Raw genomic sequence first — 21,722 nt, 5'->3', positions numbered from 1 at the left:
ACTAACTAATTTTAAGGTAAATAAAGGGCTGGTTTTAAGGTTCATGCATTATTATTTATAAGTATTTTGTTACACATTTTTAAGTGTATTAATATTTAAGTTGACGGTTTTTCATAAATTATTATTATAATATTACTTATAAGTTGAATATTAGATTTAAATCATATTTACGGAAATTATCGTTGTAGGTTAGGAGATATATATATATATATATTATCTACGTAATTATTTAACGAGTTTTTAACGAGTGGTTTGGTTTGTAATAGTTGATTCTTGAACGGAAAATGTTAACGGAAATCAAAACATCTTTTATTTAACTATAAAACTAATTTTATTTATTTTGTATGATTTATGAATATATATTTTATTTATTAAAACTAATAAAAAATGGTTTTCAAACATATAAAACAGGTTTGCTATGACCCGGGTTCGAACCGGGGTCCTCATGAACTCAGCCAACAAGAAGAACCATTAGACCAGACACCTTCTATTGTTAAAATATGGAAACTATAAATTATAAACAAGATCTCATACTCATCTTCTTCACCAAAACCCTAGAGTTTCAATCCTCCATAATCAATCCATGTTTATTAGATTTAGTTTAGGGGTTTTGTTTGTCGGGTTCAAACGAATCAAACCATGTATTAATTACCTTAGATGGTGTCAGAATGGCGGCGAACGAAGCTTGGCCGGAATCGAGATTATAAGAACAAAATTGGTGATATTAGAGAGTTTGTTTGTGTAAGATTATGGTTGTAGCACGTTTAGGAATAGATTAGGATGCTATTTATAGTTGTAGATGGTCTATTGGATGATTAATTCACGTTATTGATTTTGTAATTATAAACCGACGGTTTTGGGATTGAAATCCAAACGTTGGGGTGTTTATTACGCGTAATATAGCTTGATTAATCATTAAGGTGATGGTGCAACGGTATTAAAACATTAAAATTGAGTTAATTTTGGTGTTTTGGTTGTGTTTTAAGGTCGTCGGAGTTGTCTTGTCGCTGGCCGGAGCTACCGTCGGAAAAACAAAGGGGAAAGGGGAGCTGGGCTGGGTATTTAGGTTGCTATTATTATATTTTAATTTAAATGATATTTACACTTTAGACCCTAGACTAATAAATATATAAAAACTAATTTTAAAGTTTATTTATTCTTTAACCCTTGAACTTTATAATTGTACATATTTGATTAAAAACTTGATATAATTTAATATCTTTAGACCCGATAGTTTGGAGATTGATTATTTTATAAACTTTTAAGGCTCAGAGATTCGTTAATTGAACAATACGAATATAGAGTAAATGGATATGAACTATGAATCATTGAACATGATATAAATTGAATACTTTCAAAAACAAATACATTGAACTGACAAAACGGTTCGGTTAAACAAATTCAATATAAAAATACATAAACGAATTTGAAATATATATATTGTTTTGGACAAAAATCTGCTAAGGATCAAGTATCAAAATCTGTTATGTGAGGTAAGGTGCTAACTCGATAATGACAAGTGTATAAACGATTTTCCTCATGGTGCCTTAGGTAGTTTACCCACAATATCCATGCCCCACTTCATGAAAGGCCATGATGAGGATATAGGATACATAGGTTCTGCTGGTTGATGTAGGATATTTGCATGCCTTTGACAAGCATCACATTTCTTTGAGTATTCCATGACATCTCTCTTCATTGTTGGCCAGAAGTATCATGTTCTTAGAATCCTAGAAAACAGAGCTCTACCTCCGGTGTGATTACCATAGTCACCTTCATGAAAATCTTTGAGCACCTCTTGGATTTCAGGATCCTCAATGCACCTCAAGTATGGACCTGCAAGAGATTTCCTATATAGCATTTCATCTAATAAAATGTATTGTGATACCTTGAGTTTGAAGGATTTGGGATTCTCAGTAGTTGGAATCTCTCCCGACCAATACCATGAAACTCTTTAAACATGAATTAGAAAGCTAAACTACTTACAATATAAACAAGACTAGTAAAGCATTAAAGGAAAATAGTACAAACAAGAACTACAAAGAGTTCTCCATGAAGCCTTGCCTTGTAGCACATCACCTCATGAAGAAGATGAAGGCCGAAGGAAACAAGGGATGCGTATTATATATATGTTACATGAATTAGTAAGTAATAAACAAGAATTAAAGAAGGTTGTTGCTTGATTATTAATAACCTTGAAAGTTAGAGATAGTGTTCTTAGTTTGAGAGAGAAAGAAGATGAATGAGCAAGAGATAATGGAGAGAATGGACTTGTATATATAGGGAAGGAGTCAAACTTATTTTCTATGTTTTATATCAAGAGTTTCATGTGTTTAAAAAAGTTAAACAAGTCAAAACAATACAAACAAAACAACAAAAATCCGGATACGGGTGTAGCTGGCCCTTGGCGGCGCGCGACCGGCTCTTCCCCTTGGGTCCGCGCGGCGCGGTGCCTCCAGGGGGGGCTGGTCTTGTTTGGTCCGCAGGTTGTTTCGGGTCGTGTTTGGGGTGTTTTTAATTGTTTTAAAGGCCGTTTAAAAAGTGTTTTCGAAACCAACAAGTGTGAGATGATTTTGAAACATAAAAGTCCATAAATTTATATTTTCGAAAGATTCGGTTTACAAACGGGTCGGGTTTTGATACAAATACAAATACAAACATAACCGAAAAAGACGAATGTTACATGATAAGATAAATACAAACAAAACGTTTTATCGTTTTTATAAAGGCATTATATCATTATTTTAAAAATAGATTTTATAATGATAATAAATATTATTATTATGATAAAGAGAAAGCAATAAACATAAAAAAATTATAAAAATGAAAAAAATAAAAATAAACTTTATAGTATTTGATTTGATATTTTAAAGGAAACTTGAAATGACTAAAAATATTAGAGGGTAGTAATATGTCAAATAAAATTGTTGAATGAACTGAAAGTCTAAGGGAGGGGATAATAAAATTGTTGAATGAACCGAAAGGCTACAATTAATCCAGTAATGATATCCAACAAGTCGACAGTGATGCTTTATATCCAACAGTTCAAAGGTTAAAATCATAAAAAGTTAGCTAGAAACTACGTAAGTTAGTAATCATCATCATCATCGTACTCAGTATATCCCACCAATAGCAAAGCTATGGTAGGGTCTGAGGAGGGCAAGTTGTAGACAACCTTACCTCTACCTCATAGGAATAGAGAGACTGCTTCCGGTGAGACCCCAGCTCGATAGTAGTTTTGCATCAAGCCTTGGACATAAGGCACAAAGTACTCAATCTTCGGGACACTGGCTGATTGGTGCATGTACCCTTGTCTTTCAGCTATCAACGCCACCACATGATGCCTGATTAACCTTCCGCCACTTTTAACGTTATTTTCACAAGATTAGTAAAATAACATCAAAATTAGTGCAATTTCACTTTTGCCCACCCGAGGGTTCACACATATATACATTAGATGCGCGCACAGCAAACATGGCATAGAATTTGATATCATATAATTGATTTGGAAATTCACATTTCATGTTCAGGTTTAGGCCGATGGCGATAGTGATGATTGGCATTGGCGTGCAGACTTTAAGCGTTATAATATAATCGAGAATTAAAGAGAAGATGTTGGAACTGAAAAGAGTGAGAGCCCCATATTTATTGTTTTTAGTTTATATTTTGACACGTTCCAGCAGCAACAACATGATCATTTCATCCGCAACTTTTTGTTATCAACATCAGCAGCAATGCTGATGATAGTTCCTGTGCATTGTCAAAATTGCATCCTTAAACATTGTTTTTGAGTTTAATTATTAATATTGTTAATCTACATATAAGTGGCTTGTTTCATTAACTAAATCCGCCTGCATTCTCATAATGTTGTTCCTCACCTGCAACAAAATTTCACAGCATACAAGTCAAACATAGCCAGTAACGGGTAAATTCAGGTTATGTTTATCCCTAGCAGGACGAACTTGGTTTATGTTTAACGCTAGCATACTTAGGTGTTTTGCACATAGCGGTCCAGTCAGCATTGGAGAGTTTTGTAAAAAGTGGTGTAGTGGTAAAAATACAATAACTTTCATGCAATCATTACCCCTCTCTCCCAAAACGCCTCCCCTTCAAAGTTATGTACATAACTTTCACCACCACAAGGGTTGTTTCCCGGCATTTTGACATCAAATCACCTTCAAAATGGGCCAAGTAGAGACGGTCTAACACTGGTGAAACCAAACAAATGAAGTTACAAAAACAGGTAGTGCCTGAAAGAACTAGCTGCCCTGAACTATGTGAACAGTTCGTAGCAAGCAATCTTTCAATTGTTTCTACCCCGTTGAGCCTTCGCCCGTTAGACCCTACCCTACTTTCTTATTTTCAACCAATTGAGCAGAAGTTAAGTTGGCTATTCAGGCGGTTCAGAAGATGACGAAAAGAAACACAAATAACTAACAGATCATATGTTGCCATGCACCGTGAAGTTCACGGGTAAAAACACTCTGCGCGTTCGTTTCACGGAATTGGAATTTAAAGGAATTGGAATTGGAAGTTGCATAGGAATTGGAATTTAAAGGAATTGGAATTGGAATTTAAACATTCCCATAGGAATGGAATTTGCTGGAATTGGAATCCCAATTCCATCAAACGTGTTTGGTTGGCTAATAAGTCGGAGGCAATCACTTTGTCCCACTCTACCGACGACCCACAACGTTTTTGGAAGATTCGGCCCGCTAATGATCCGAACCGCTTCCACTCGACCCGGCCCAGCCCGCTTTTGTTTTTTTTTTTGTTTCGTTATTTTTTCCAGTTTCATTCTGGTTCGTTTTTTTTTTCTTCAGTTGGTTAGTTTATTGGGTTTTGTTCCGGTTCGGTTTCAATTTTTTTGGTTCGTTTAGGTTGGTTTTTCGTTTTTTGTTTTCTTCGAGTTTGTTTTTTCTTTTTTTTGGGTTTTGGCCCGTTTCGGTTTTTTTGGTTCGTTTAAGTCGTTTTTTCTATTTCTGTTTGGTTCAAGCTCCCTTTTTTTTTGCTTATTTTGTTCAGTTTTTTCGTTTTGTGTTTGGTTCAAGTTCGTTTTTTTTTCTTATCTTGTTCAGTTTCTTGGGTTTTGGCTCGTTTCGGTTTTTTTGGTTCGTTTATGTTGTTTTTTTCGGTTTTTGTTTGGTTCAAGTTCGTTTTTTTTGCTTATTTTGTTCAGTTTTTTGGGTTTCGGCCCATGTCGGTGTTTTTTGCTCGTTTTTATCGGTTTATGTTTGGTTCAAGTTCGTTTTTTTGCTTATTTTATTTTTTTCTTGGTTTTCGGCCCGTTTTGTTTTTTTTGGTTCGATTATGATGTTTTTTTCGGTTTATGTTTAGTTCAAGTTCGTTTTGTTGCTTATTTTATTCAGGTTTTTTTTTATTTTGGCCCATTTCGGTTTTTTTGGTTCTTTTATGTCGTTTTTTTTGTTTCGTTTCCGGTCGGGTTTAATTTTTTGTTTTGTTTTGTTCGTTTCCCTTTTTTTGTTTCATTTTAGTCGGTTTACTCGGCACGGTTTAACTTTTATTTTGGTTAGTTTTTTTTGTTTGGTTTATGTTTTTTTTCCTGTTTCGTTTTGGTTAGTTCGGTTTCGTTTCATTTCTGTTTCTATTCTTTGTTTCGTTTTGGTCCATGAAATGGCTGGGGCGTCGGCGGACCGGGTCGGGTTGAGCCGAACTGACCCTGGCGTCAAACCGAACACAAACTAACGCGGGGCGCCTAACCGAATGCGAACTGACCCGGGACGTTCACCCAAACACGACCCGACCCGGAGCACTGAGTTGAAAGCGCTAAGACGAGCGTTGACCTGAATGTGAATACACCCGAAATGTCGACCCGAACGCGACCATATTAGTCGCCCAATTGAAGATTCCATCAAATTTACTTAAATTCCTTCACATGATGGAAGGATTTAGAATCCCTTTAAACCTAATTCCAATTCTTTGTCAACCGAACACATAAAAATGAAACTAAGATTCCAATTCAAACAAAACGAACACGCCATGTCATGGGATTTTAATTCCAATTCCTTTGAATTCCCACGAATTCTGTGAAACGAACACTTAGTGTTATGAATTTCAAATATTATTATTTAATAAGCATTCCCCCCCTCCACCTTTCATTGTTGATAATTAAACACAGCCCATCTCTCACTAAAACAAACCTCTAATGACTCTTCAACAAAAGTTTAGGAAGTTTATTAAACAATCATGTCTTAAGTACAGTACTAGAACCATACAAAATGTTGACAAAAAGAACAAAAACATTAACTTGCCTTTGGCCTAATCTCAATCCCTTGAATAATTAGACCACCCTTCCAATTCCCTCCTCTCACCTCCATCATGCTCATATCAACCTCCCCCTCTTGACCCTTCCCATTATAAAACTCGCCCAACTGAATCTCGAGCCACCCGTCTTGCCTGCGTGTCGGGCCATTTTCAGGGGGGGTCGCATTAGATCGACTTGCTAACCGTCTTAAATGGCTAAACATCCCCATTCGTCGTCTTCCCGGAAGTGTTTGTTCATACTCATATCTTTGCCTCCGGCACGCTTCCGGGTCAAGAAAAACCGTTTTAACTTGACTCTCGACACCACTTAAACCGACTGTGACTTCAGCAGGATGGTGTTCAAACCCGTAAGTGTGTGGTGCTGATTTATACACAAGGTAAGCTGCATATCGAGTGTCGGTTGAGAGCAATGAAGTGTTTATTCTACCGTGAACTTCAAGCCAACATACACTCAAAAGTTCAGCCACCTCAGCAAACCTGTTGTCAGGGGCAAATCCGTCAATTTAGATATCATTTCATGTCGACCGATAATAAAAAGTCAAATATGAAAAAAGACAGGAAATGCATGTAACCTTGAATCCGGGACGGATATCCATCTCTAATACCTCGGCGTATCGCCCCAAATAATCGATAATTCCCGTGCTGCTAACATGAAGCATTTTCTCCCACTAGGTTTATGTAACCAGAAGCTCTGTCACAAGTAATCATTTTCTAATTATTTATGGTACAAATAATATAACAGATTTGAAGTGAAAGTGCTTAAAAATCCCTGAGTTTAATAATTCTACTCTTAATATCTAAAGGATATGCACAAGCATTAAGCCATAGAACATACACATTTTAATGTACCAGACTTCTAAATTCATGTTATGTTATGTATCCACGTGGCGATTAGCGTACAAGTTAACGAAGATCAGATACATACACTAACATTTGTTGTAAAGTTGAAAGCTGGGTATATTTTTATGTAGTTTTTACACAAGTAGATTATAATTCTTTGCAACAACAATGAAAAATCAAACATCCAAGTTATCCCTAATGTGCATGAAAAAAAAACACGCGCACCAAAACAAAAACCAACAGTTTGCTCGGCTTTATTTTTCTAAAAAAACAAAACTTACCGTTCGTTTTTGGTTTTGCATGTAATAAAAATCAAAACTAAATATAAATATTTTCTTTTCAATTTTTATTTTAAGCAATCTTAAAAATAACTATGCTATTTTACCCCAAACGTATATAAAGGGACAAATTTTAGTGTGTTACTACTAAAGTTTGTGAAGAACTCACTTTGGGGAAAACGTATGAGTAGCTACCCCGAATGTATAATAATCAATTACTAGCTACCCCGGATGTATAATAATCAATTACTTATATTAAGCCCAAATCCATCAGTTTGGGCCACTTTATTTTCCCACAATTATCAATCTCAAATGACAAAACCAAAATCAAATGACAATAATGGATGCATATTACACATAGCCTGAAACATAAAACACAACAATGAATATATATAACACAATGGCTTAAAATGTAAGACATAATGATAAATACATATAACACAATGACCTAAAACGTAAAACACAATGGAAACTACATATTACACAATTATTTGAACATAATACACAATGAATATAAAACTATTTTTCTCATATAAAATGAATGTTGAGCACAATGACTAAAAAATGATGATAAAGTAAAAAAGATAAATGTTAAGCACAAAGACATAATGACGAATAAAAAAACACAATGACGTAATACTTGTTTTAAATTTTATCTTTAATATGAGTATCAATTGAAAAACACAATGACCAAAATCTATAACACAATACATAGAGAAACTCAATTAAAAAACACAATGGACAACCAAATAACACAATATAAAGAAACCTACTAATTTTTTATTATTTTTATATAATAATATGATATTCATAATAAAGATAAAAAAATGCTTGTTATTATGGTAAAAAAAATTCTAAAAAATGTATGAAAAAGTTATAAACGTTTTAAAATTATTAAAGAATTGACATATATCTTACATCTGGGGAGAGACAGTCATCATAAATGGGTTATTACCTCTATATGCCCTTTTCAACCATTTTTATTCTTAAATTAGTCTCAACCATCCAAATTTAAGATAAATTATTAATTAGATTCATTCCCTACTATAATGGATATATCATATAATTACACCAAAAATCATTGTATTTTTTGTCTCATGTTTAATTAAATAATATTTTTTAGGATTAATTTCATATATACTCTTACAAATATTAAAAATATCATCTATGTCCAACCAAAACTATAAATATCATATATACCCAACTTATATGAATTTTCTTTTAATTACAATTATACCCTTTCTAAATTACCTTTTAAACTAAACAAATAAACTTTGAAAACTGACACAGAACTATTAACTAAAAGCTGATGGTTCCGATTAAATTCAAACCACCCCCACCATCTTCTTTGGCTTGCCACCATCTTGTTCGTTTTTCCGGCAACAAGTTTTACTACATTTTCCATCTAAAACTTTAAAGTGGTGAAGGTTCTTTGAATTTTTGTCAATATTGAATCCGCACGTCAATTCTAGTGATTTGTTTCTCCGGCCACACCTTCCATTGCCCTTCAACCAAGTGATGGCTCAACGCCGGCCACCATGCATGTCTCTATTTTCGATTATACTGCTCCGATTTTTCCAAATCCCATAAAAACTGACAAGGCCCAGAATCCCAAATTTCGAACCTGACTTCGAAATCGTCGTCACCGGAAGTCAAAACTGGTTCAATCGAACAAGTTTGTCAGTTTTCGAAGTGTGGTTTTGAGGTTCAAAAACGGTTGACAAAATCTTGGGCCACGGTGTTTGTTCTGAACTGCATCTTCATTGAAGATTTTGTTAAATTGTTGAAAGAAAACTTTTTAAATTGTTGTTGAACTAGCATTGTTATCCGCGCGTTGCGGCGGTGCTATTTTTGCACGGTTACAAATATTGTTTTGATTTTGTGCTACTTTGGTTTACATCAAATTTGACATGCATGACATTTGCAATTATTGTTTTGGCACATTTAAACTATTCAAACCGTTGAGTAGAAAATCTAAAGTTAAAAGTGCATGTGTACATTATCTTCATTTTCCTTTTGCAAAAATGTCTCCAATTGACATGTCGCCTGGTTAATATATTGAGCGAAACGATAGAATACATTTCTAAAACATTGCATACTAAAAGTTTTAAGAGAGAAATATATAAATCATGGTATCTCATCATCATGTAATTGAGCATTTTGATATTATATGTAATTGAAGTTAAACCTGAAAAGATTAATATATGAGCATTTCAATGGAAACAAACATTAATCTAAATTATGGTACCTCATCATTATCTGTGAAATCATCCTCTTCCAAAACCATGAAGTTTTCATATCGCAATGAATTATCAAAACCATATATTCACATATTGCAACAATCATTTTGAATATCAAACTTTCGGTTATATTATGAACTTAAATTAAAATTAACAATCAAGGGATATTAGATTAAAAACATAAGTTAGTTATGTTGTTTCTGCTACTTCCAATATACCCCAAAATGATTGAAACCATATGATTCCGCCATCTAAACTTAACAATGTCGTGGTGGCGGTTGACGATCGGAACAGAGTATTGTTGTTGTGTGATCAACTGAAACAATCGGAAAATAGAAACGACCGTCGGAACATCCCGCCATGGAATTGAAGTTTTTTGGTGGAGGATGACATATATATAGGGAGTGAAATGGTGGCAAGTGACGGGGAAGCGATGGTTAGAAGAGTTGCTTCCGTCTCATAAATTCTCAAGCGACGCGACTGAAGACGGAAACCGTTTGGTAACTGCCGCGTATAACCGTTTGGCAGTTGAAGAGGGCATTTTATACTTTCTGTAATGGTTTTCCGGTTCCGGTGAAGAGATTGAACATCGTTTCTATTTTTTTTTCTTTTGCCTAATTTATAATAAAAAACTTTATTAAATAAGATTAGTGAAAGGATGGAAAGGTGGCCAGGTTAATCTAATTGTAATACGACATGTATTTGTTGGAATTATTAAATTTTATAAATAAAGGTATTTTGGAAAAAGGATGTAAAATAGGTTTGTTTTGAATTCTAAAGGTAGGAGATAGAATTTGAGTTTATTTTGAATATTGTATGGGGTTTGGTGGCTGGGGGAGCTTGTCATAACAGGCAACGAGTGGTGGAGTGAGGGCGGTGGGGATTTTGGTGGTTTTGTTAAGTTGTGGGTTTAAAAAGGGTAAAACTGGCATTTGTTAAATTATTTATAGTGAATTGGGTATATATGATATTTTAATTAGTTTTCAATTTATATGAAATTACCTCTATTTTTTATATCTTTATCAATATATTTTCTCTCTTTTTTCACCCACAATCACTTTCAGAAAATATTAAAAATTATACGACATGAATATTGAAACCCCAAATTTAACTTTCCCATATTTCCTGTCTCACCACCACAACCACACAGTTCATAATCATATCATATAATTTACAAAACTCGCCCTACCTCACATAAATATAAGGAATAAGCTTAGAATGCTCTAACCCTACTTCTAAACTATCTCAATGCAAATCTTACCCACAAAAACGTAAAAAAAAAAAAAAAGTTAAAAATATTGTTGTTTTATGAGAAAGATAGCAGATATATAAGCATAAAAGTAATCAAAAGTCGGCAGATATATAAACATAAAAAATAATCAAAAGTCGGTTGAAGAAATGACCTTATTGCCACCATCAATCATCACCGGATAATCACATAACCGCATATACACCTCCTTCTTCGATCCACCGCCACCCGCAAGAATCTTCCGGTAATCCGGCGACAGAAACTTCTCCCAAACAGCGTCCCATTCGGCCGCCGACCGGAACAAAGAACACACCAACGACAACCTGCACACGTCCCTAGGGCTTGTACGAGACATAGCGTTCGCTATGAAGCCTTCCGGCAACGATTCAAAGAAATTATTATTTGTGGCCATTTTTAACGGATCTACAACTTTTGATTGTCTAAGTTGTTTTGGGTTACTGTGTATATATATATTGTGAGATGAGATAGCTTAATGGTGAAGAATTTGGGATTGGTAGGTGTGTCGTGTGTCGTGTGTATTTGTTTAAAAGCGGATATTGAAAATGGGCTTTTTTGGTTTTTTTATTATTAAATTATCTAGCGAAATCGTGTTGACTTTCTCGAAGATAAGATAGATCGTCGGCTCTAGTTTACTTCGTGAAGAAATGTTGTATGTGACATACGGGCTTTTTATCATACGGTGTAAACTATATAAATAATACACTTAGGACCATCAAAATTTATTAATTAATATTGTATTAATTTATAGTAGAATACTTAGTTTATAAATACCTTTCAAACTGAGTTATCGCAATGTAATGGATGTCGGAGATGTTCCGACTCACCCAGAATAAAATGTAGTTGCACAGTTGTTGAATGATTAAGAAATTATTGAAAGCGTTATTAGAATTAATAAAGATGATATCGATGAAGAAGATGATGAAAGTTCTACAATGGAGCCCCCTTCACGAAACGAAGCTATTAAAGCGGCAATCACATTGAACAATTTCTTGTTGAGCTATGAGAAAACAACACCAGAAGTTCTTACCATGCTAAGGAAAATTAAAGACGAGATTCAAGGGGAAATTAATTTCAACAAAAAACAAAAGACAATTGAGTCATTTTTCAAGAAACCTTCATAAATCATGCATTTAATATGATATACATAAGGAATTATTAATTTATATTTTATATGGGGTCCAAAGAAATTATCAAAAATGTATTATCTTATAATTTTAACGAATTATTAATTTAGCACCCTATCCCCGAGTCGGGACCGGCAAAAATTATTATCTTAGAGAGCTTATTAAATAATCGAGTATTAATTTATCAAGTTTCTACTGTAGTTGGTCTTAGGGGAGATGGGGGTTTCCGTGAAATTGATGACAGGTCTGGTAATCAGGACATGTATTAGCGTAGTATAAGCCGGACAACCGAATGAGTTTCGTAATTTTTGATGGCCTGAATTTTTTTTAAATCATTCCAATGATGGATTTGAGATATGTAAATCTTCGTTATGTTTCATCATATTTATAATTATGGTAAAGTGTAAAAATTAACCTATAATTAAATTCTTATCTCAAGTTATTACAATTTATTATTATTATTATTATTATTATTATTATTATTATTATTATTATTATTATTAACTGTATACGTAGTGGAGAGACAAATTTATTAATTTTTAAAATTTATTTATAAAAAATATATGAATGATAATCTTTTTAAATATATTTTATCATTTGTTATGATCTACATACATTTTATTTCGGCCCAGTTAACGTATTTAGATCTTAGGGGTCGATCCTGCTAGTAACCAACATTGTTTGCAATTGCAAGTTTAGGTGACATTTTGTCAATAAAGCATGTATTTTGGTTGACGGGCTTTGTTGGTTGTGTATAAAAGGTTATTAGTTTTTATTTTATTATTTTTTATTTTGTTTTTTGAAAAGGGACTTTTTATGATGATTGATGAGTTTGAATCTTTAAGTAAAAAATAGGATAATGACGTGGAGGAGAGAAAGTTTTGGGGCTACAAATTTGATGAACAAAATTACACCCTGGCGATAAAGGGGCGAAATTGGTTGGGAGGGGGGAGGAGTTCTTTTCGCCCTTCATCACTTTTGTTTATTATTATTATAATTTTTTGTGTTTATGATAAAATATATATTATGTATATTTTTGTGTGTATGATAATATACATATATATACACCTATATATATATATATAGGGGATGGTTATTTTGAGAACCATAGTGAGTTTTTAAAACTTTAAGAACTCAATTTTGAACCACACATTTAACTAAATGATATGAAATATGTAGCTGAGATTAAATGTAATTAAAAAATAAAGTAAGAGAGAGAATAAGTATTTTTGATAATTACACAAGTTTAAACGTTAGTTACACATGTGTAAAAAGTCGATTCGGTGTGTAAAAAAATACCGTAATTTTTTGTACATCACTTACACTTACGTATTACACATGTGTAAAAAAATTCGAAAAAAAAATTGTTACTTTGAGTTCTTTCGAGTTCTTAAAACTCAAAGTGATTCTCAAAAGAAATCAATCATATATATATATATATATATTATGAGGCTACAACATCATTACACATCTAAAACAAAAACTCACTTTTTTTACCAGATGCTACATGACGCAAGTCATCCTATTCTGTAGCCCATCCATTACATATAGTCTTATGGTGTAGGGTGAGGTGGACAACACCTGGATATTTGTTAATAATTTAAAGTTTGTTGAAAGCTATATCAGATAAAATGGCTGAATGGATGGTTGTGCCTTAATTGAGTGAACTTCCTAATGTGCAGTCGGATTTCTTAAAAGTTTATACAATAACGGTAAATTGAATTTTAATAACCCAAATTAAATGTAGCCGATAATAATCTCAACTCAGAATATTTTTGCTGGTGGCCTGAACTGTGACATTCAACAATTTCGGGTCTTGTTTGTATTCGTTTTTGTATTCGTTTATCATGTAAACCGACCCATTTTGAAAACCAAAGCTTATGATATGATCAAAATGATGGATTTTATGTTACAATATTGTTTTACACTTGTTGGGTCTTGAAAACATTCTTTTTGGTCCTTAAAACTCCTTAAAATGACTTAAAGCAAACTTTGGGGACTATTATTGCCATTTACCAAAAACTTGTTTGACCATTTCAACCATCACATGCATCTTTACCCTATTTGTATGAACCATACTCTTACCATTATAAAAGCAAGGCTCCATACACCATTTTGGTTGTTCATCTTCTCCAAAATCTCTCTCAAATCCAAGTATTCATCTTCAACATTTTGTTATTTTGATTTCTTAAGGTCAACTAACTATAGTCTTTCATTTTAACTTTTTCGTATAATATTACTAACACTTGAATATGGTGGTACAATATATATATAATACACACCCCTTGTTTCCTTTATTTGTTACTTCACCGACTCCGGTTGGTTAAGTTTCGAATGTCATAAGGCAAGGCTTCATGGAGGACTTCGTGTTCTTGATATATATATACACACACATAACTTATTATACATATCACTTATGACTAACTTCTAGCCCTTTTAGTTTTTTCAACTTATTTACAAGTTCCATGGTGTGGGTTTGTATAAGACTAACCTCGGTTTAACCGAAACTAGTCCAAACCGGAAACCGAACTTTTGTTTACTAGTTTTGTTAAAATAGTTGTTTAAACATGTTTATTGCTATATTTGAGTTTCAAAAATCATTTTTACAAGTTCTTTGATAATAATCATATGGAATCCATCTATGAACTCGTTGGGAGATGGAAACCGAACTAAACCGAAACTTTTGCTTAAAAGACTTGTAGTTAACTTTTTAGTTGTAAAATTTAAGTTTTCTTCATTTATAAACCAATATACAAGTTCTATGATATTTGGGCATGTAGAAACAATATATGAACTATTTGTGAGATGGAGACCGAACCAAACCGAACTATACCGACTTTTACTCGCTTAAGACACACAAGTGTGTTTTTAGCTATCAAGACTTGTATATTTCTTTAAAAATAGTTTACAAACTGATTTTAATTATTTTCTTAAGTACTTGGAATTGTTGGATCCAACTTGATCTCATCACATAGTTTGGACCGACAAAACCGAACACTCGCTTAACGTGCGTTGTTAGTTCTAAACAATAGATCTACATACTTGGTTAAGTGTTAGTATATTTTAATGAGTTATCTCATAACAATTAATATGTTGGAAAGTTGACTTTGGGTTTGACCATTTGTCAAGACCCGAATCGACAACCCGAACACTCGTTAAAAACCCGTTTTAGTATCTTTGTCCCAAAGGAACTTGCATTTTAGTATTTTTCCAACCTTATTACTTAACATTGGTTAAGTAAATATTAAGGTTAGATACTTTAACCCGGTTTCGAGCAAACTTACATTTTTAAAGAATTTTTATTATAAATTCTTAAATAGTTACATTTTAAACCTTGAACTTTAATTGTTTACTTTTTGCAACAATTATTTTATTTAAAGATCTTCAAGACAACCATTCTAAATCCAAAATTTTATTGTCATTTAGGCCTTGCTCGTTAAACTTCATCCATCCGGTTATTCATTTTTTACCGATCAAGTTTTATACTTGAACGTGAGTAACTTCATACCCCGTTTTCTATCTTTTGTTTTGGGGTGACATTTCATACTTATTTAAATCAAATGCTTTATACCTGAGTCTTAAACCACAAACGTTGTTGTATACTTTACTTGAATAATTGCTCGATTTGGTGTTCTATGCTTATATGCCTATGTGTTTATCGCTTTCGGTTGGTGGAATCTATAAATCCTAGACTACTTGGCATCCCCTTGTAGCAATGTGTCGTTAACGTAATGCAATTAACGATATTCTATTAAATCCTAGACTACTTGGCAATCCCTTGTAGCTAGGTGGCGCTAACGTAATTCTATTGTCAATTTATCCAAGTTTATAGCTATTATTTATGGTTTTGTATACTAGTTTTGTGGCTTTTCTACTATATATCTATTGTTCAAACTTATGAATTTCTCACCAAACTTTGTGTTGACAACTTTATTTTATGAAATGTTACAGGATTTCATCTAGGTTGATTATGGAGTTCGGTGAAGAAAATGACACAAATACCGTTAGGATATTAGCAAAAATAAACAATATTTGATTTGCTATATTTTGCTATATTTTGTTGTATTTGACTTATGAATATTTGGTTATGTGACATTTTCGATGTTGTGAAATGAAATGAGTTTGTTAAATATTGTCGCTTTAAATATTGTCATACGCTTATGGGCAATCGTTGCACCTCGGCATGTTCCGCCGCCTTTGGTCGGGGTGTGACAGATTGATATCAGAGCCATGACAATTAAGATAGGTGGTTAGACGTAACGACCTAGAATTGTTATGTCTAGGGTCCTATACGTGTGTTCATACATGTTTACTCTATTTTGTTGTTCATATCGCATGTTTATTTTTGAACTTGTTTAAAATTCCCCAATATCCTAAATGTTCACATACACACACTTTCATAGTATTTCCAAGGTATCCTTACCTTAAAACGCAAAAAGTAGATTTTTATTTGTGTTTTATGGATTACAAGATTAACTTGGATCCCGTTGTTTCAAATCCCTTAAAGGTTGCGTTTATATCGGGTTTGTAGCCGTCATAGAAAACGAGACATTATAAAATGACCATTTGACAAAAAGATTCCAAGGATCGAAGGTGATTTACTTACCTGGGATGGTTGAGTTATAATGCTCGTTTTCTAGGCCATAAACCGTGTTATAAATGTTAATTCTTTAAGTATTCGAATGCGAGCGTTCCGGTCGCCATCCTAATTTTTCGGTGTTAAAACAATAGGGCTACGGTGATTTCGTGGACTAGTGTTTTGGCATGACGTTGTATCTCGATTTATTGTGTTATCATTGTTATTTGAGTCTAAAACATGAAAAAGTCGCGGTGGTTACGTGCACATGTTTGGACTCCAACGTGGTGTTTTATAAAACCTTTTATTTAGTGTTGGAATATCAAGTCATGGTGATTTCATGCGCGATTCGGCTCTATAAATCTCAAAATCTCAAATTTTCAAGCCTTAACTATCTCAAAAAAAAATCATTTACGTTTTGTTTACGGTTTTGTTATTTATAAACAAAGTTTTATATTTTATCTAACACTAACATCTTCTCCATACTAACTCTAGGATTCACAAATCAAAAATTGAAATCTCATTTTATTTTATACACCTTTATATTCATTTCCTTTTATCCAAAACTTATAGCATTTTCTTTATAAATGTTAGCATGCCTCCGCTAAGACGCCAACCGCGATATGACTCCACCCGACGTATGGCCGCTCTCGTCGCCAAGCAAATGGCCGCAGTGATTCCCGAACTTACGACCCAAAACAAGCAAACCAACCCGCACCCGTTGTTGCACCTATTGAACCCAAACCCGCATCCTACCTACTTAAACAATTTACCAGTGCCAACCTGTCCGAATTCTTTGGAACCAACTGTGCGACTACCTTGTTGCAATGGTTCGAATCTATGGAGAATGTGTTTTTACACAGCGAATGACCCGAAGCGAAAAAGACAAAATTCGCTTCAAGCATGTTTAGGGGAACCGCCCTAACATGGTGGGGTAGTGTTATGCACCTCCAAGGTACGGATGTGGCCATGGCTCTTCCATGGGCCGAGCTCAAGGCGCTTATGAAGAAGAAATTCTGTCCCAAACACGAGCTCCAAAAGCTTGAGGAAGAATTTTGGAACCTAAAGCAAGAAAGTGGTGATAACGCCGCTTACTCACTCCGTTTCCATGAGTTGAGCATTCTTGTTCCCCATTTGGTTACCCCAACCGAACGTGAAATTGATAAATAAATTGGGGGTTTACCGATGAAAATCCGGGACTCGATCATGAGTAGCAAACCCGCAAACCTTGAGGAAGCCATCACATTAGCCGGTTGGCTATCGGAAAATCATGTGAAGGCGGGTACCCTAACCCTCAAGAAAGCAAGTGAGAAAGACAAGCCCGAGCCCGCTCCCCAAACCAAGGTTGAACCCACAACACAAGCCATTAACTACTCAAACTCTTCCCGACACAACAACAACAACAACAACAACAACAACAACAACAAAAAGAAACCCAAAACCAACTACCGAAATTATGCCATCACCCAACCTCAACCACAACAACAAACCCAAACCCTCCCTAAAAATCGAAAACCTTATGTTGGGAACTCCCCGCTATGTAACACTTGCCAACTTCACCACCCAACAAACTCGCCTTGTCGCCAATGTACCATTTGTAACCGACTTGGCCATCTCAACACCACATGCCGATCCCTACTACGAACCCAACCCAACCAACCAACCTAAATAACCAAACCAACCAAGAAATTTTCCCCAAAATTCCCAAAATCGATATGCACCCTACCCACCAAACCAACCCCAACCACCCCAAGCTTGTTACAATTGTGGAGATCCAAACCATTTCCGCAACAATTGCCCTCGCCTCACCTTTGCTAACCAAACCATGACCGTACCTTACTACCAAACCCAAGCTTACCAAGTCCAAACCTATCAACCCTAAATTCCCCAACTCAATGCACCACTCATCCAACCCATCCAAGCAATCCAAGCACCACCTCCACCTCTACAACAAGCACCTCAAGTCAACCATGGTAATCAAGGGCGAGCTTTTATGATGAATGCAAATCAAGCTCAAGTGGCAAACGATGTTGTGAACGGTATGTTTTTGGTGAACTATCATTTGGCTTCTATTTTATTTGATACCGGTGCCGATAGAAGTTTTATTTCTTTGAAATTTGAGTCGAAACTTGCGATGCCTCGAACTAAGCTTTCCCGACCGTTCTCTGTTAAAGTCGCCAATGGCAATTCTATTACCATCAATTCCGTCGTCCGCGATTGCTCTCTTATTATCTCTAAGCATAAATTCTCCATCGATCTCATCCCGATGCAAATGGGTAGCTTCGATGTCATAGTAGGCATGGATTGGTTATCTTTGCACCGTGCCGAAGTCGTTTGTTTTGATAAATTCATTCGCATCCCGCTCGTCAACGGTAAAATTCTTAAGTTCTTTGGAAACACAACGTCACGAAGGCTAAACCTTATGTCGTGTGCTCAATCGCAAAAGTACTTACGCCAAAAGTACGTTCCGTTTCTAGCTCTCTCGGTGACAAAAGACAAAAAGGAAAGGAAGATCCAAGATATTCCTATTGTTCGTGATTTCCTTGATGTCTTTCCCGATGATGTTACCGGTCTTCTTCCCGTTCGTCTGATTGAATTCCAAATCGATCTTGTGCCCGGCGCGATGCCCGTGGCCAAGGCTCCTTATCGTCTAGCCCCGTCGGAAATGCAAGAACTATCAAACCAACTCGAAGAACTTTCCGATAAAGGCTTCATTCGTCCAAGCTCTTCTCCTTGGGGCGCTCCCGTTCTCTTCGTGAAAGAAGGATGGTTCGTTTCGTATGTGCATTGATTATCGTGAACTCAACAAGCTTACTATTAAAAATCGTTATCCATTGCCACGTATCGACGACTTATTCGACCAACTTCAAGGCGCAACTTGTTTCTCCAAAATTGATCTTCGATCGGGTTATCATCAATTACGTGTTCGCGAAGAAGACATTCCAAAAACCGCTTTCCGTACTCGATATGGACATTTCGAATTTTTGGTTATGCCTTTCGGGTTAACAAATGCACCCGCGGTGTTTATGGACCTCATGAACCGCGTTTGTAAACCATTCCATGATAAATTAGTTATTGTCTTTATTGATGACATCCTTATCTTTTCTAAATCCAAAGCCGAACATGAACATCATTTGCGTTCCATTCTCGAGCTCCTTAGAAACGAACAACTCTATACCAAATTCTCCAAATGTGAATTTTGGCTCGAGGAAGTTCAATTTTTGGGACATATCGTAAACGATAAAGGTATTCATGTTGATCCCGCTAAAATTGAGGCTGTTAAGGATTGGAAAACTCCAACGACTCCCACGAAAATTCGATCCTTCCTCGGTTTGGCCGGATATTATCGGCGTTTCATTCGGAATATTTCCAAGATCTCTTTGCCTCTTACATCTCTCACCCATAAGGGACAACCCTTCGGTTGGGGTTCGAAGCAAGAGGAAGCCTTTTGTACTGTAACGCCCTGGAATTTGACTGGTAAACTAAAATCAAGAAATCATCGGAAACTATACACTTTGGGTTCTGGACGATAAGTTCGGAATCCATATCATTGGAAAATCTGTTTATTTCAGCTAAAAATGTTTATTTCATAAAAAGAACTTTTATGTTTGAAAAAAAATATTAATTTTGTGTTTTCAAAAAAAATAAAAGGTTTTTATTTAAAAAGATTTCAAGCGATTACTTGAAAAATGATTTTTATAAAATTTTTACTGAAAAGTTCTAGCTCGTTAAAACTTATGAACTCAGCTAGCCTTGACCCGTAGGTAACCGAAACCCGAACCCGATAGAACCGAGTATATAAGCGTAGTGCAAGAACAAACTCCACCATTTTCTTTCATCTCTTCCACACCCACACCCAAACACCCCAATTCTAGAGAGAGAGTAGTGAGAGAAAGTTGTTCAATCCAAAATTCGAGTTCACCAATCTGTTTATTGTTGTTTTTGGTAAGATCTTCTTGAAAATCATACGTTTTTATCATCAAATCCGGCCCCGAATCGAGCAAAAACCCCAACTTATGTTTCAAGTGTGTTCTTGGTCAAAAATCGTCATTTTTGGTGTCAAAAAGCATACTTTTGTTGTTATAAACATTAGGAATCAATAGCCCTATGGATTCCGAGCATTTCCATGTATAAAACATTGATTTTGGGCGAAAAATCATGAAAATCGTCAAAATCCCGTAGGTTTCTCCGTCATCCGGCTTGAAGGAGTCGAATAGACCCCTATTCGGTCGAACCATCTCCTATTCGGTCGAACAAGAGACCATTCGGTCGAACCAGTGGGCAAACGAACAGACTAACCGAATCAGAATACACATTCGACCGAATACGATTGTATTCGACCGAATGTACATCCTACTCGACCGAACGAGTCCTCAATCGACTGAACGTGTTCTTCCCAGCCCCTTTGACCGAACCAATACCATATTCGACCGAACAAGTAGCTGATTCGATCGAACCTGCCCTTATTCGACCGAATGTGCCAGAATCAGCTTGTTTTCAACTTTAAATCTTGGTTTTTGCTCGAGGTCGCGTAGGCTTATACTCTTAGACTTAAAGCGTGTTGTTAACCTATTATGTCCTTGTCTAGACTTAGAGGATCGACGTTTGGCAGCACTCGACCACCCTAGCAACCATACTTAGCCAACAAGGTGAGTTCATAGCCCCCTTTTTCTTTTAAGCTTTTCAAATCATTGGGGTGGAAACATGGTAACTGTGCACGTTTTGACAAAACTCATTTATTCAAACATTCTTTATCATAGACATTCTTGGCAAATCTTTTGCAAACAATGAACATTGGGGAAACAAGTAATCATGGCAGGTTACTCATACCTTAACTTTCTCGGAAGTTGTGTATGTCTAATCAGTTATTCAGGAGTAAACATGGGAATCATTGATCGCTTAGGGAACAATGGACGTTTGGAAATCAAAGTCATGTGCCCGTTATACATTATCATGAAAACACATCATTCATTGGACAGTCTAGTGGTCGTGTGAACATAGGCAGTATAGGTCACACTAGTGCATATGTTTGGTCTCCAGGTGGTCGATTGGTAGACAGGCCGTCACTAGATGTGGGATTCTAAAGTGTTCGATTTAGAATACACGTGA

General features: G+C 35.2%; 1 pseudogene across 1 annotated transcript; it reads right to left on the bottom strand.

Moving 5' to 3' along the window:
- Window positions 1-6,151: 6,151 nt before the first annotated feature.
- Window positions 6,152-11,406, bottom strand: LOC143576291 (putative F-box protein PP2-B12; annotated as a pseudogene). Its single transcript, XR_013142921.1, has 3 exons — window positions 11,047-11,406; window positions 6,858-6,976; window positions 6,152-6,762 (listed from the first exon to the last, which is right to left on the bottom strand). The product of XR_013142921.1 is annotated as a putative F-box protein PP2-B12 (transcript).
- Window positions 11,407-21,722: the final 10,316 nt, after the last annotated feature.

The sequence above is a fragment of the Bidens hawaiensis genome, unplaced genomic scaffold (assembly GCF_021521415.1).
Source record: "Bidens hawaiensis isolate Kalapana, Puna unplaced genomic scaffold, B.hawaiensis_p1.1 tig00001440_1, whole genome shotgun sequence".
Lineage (NCBI taxonomy): Eukaryota > Viridiplantae > Streptophyta > Magnoliopsida > Asterales > Asteraceae > Bidens > Bidens hawaiensis.
This window is presented reverse-complemented; position numbering and strand designations above follow the sequence as displayed.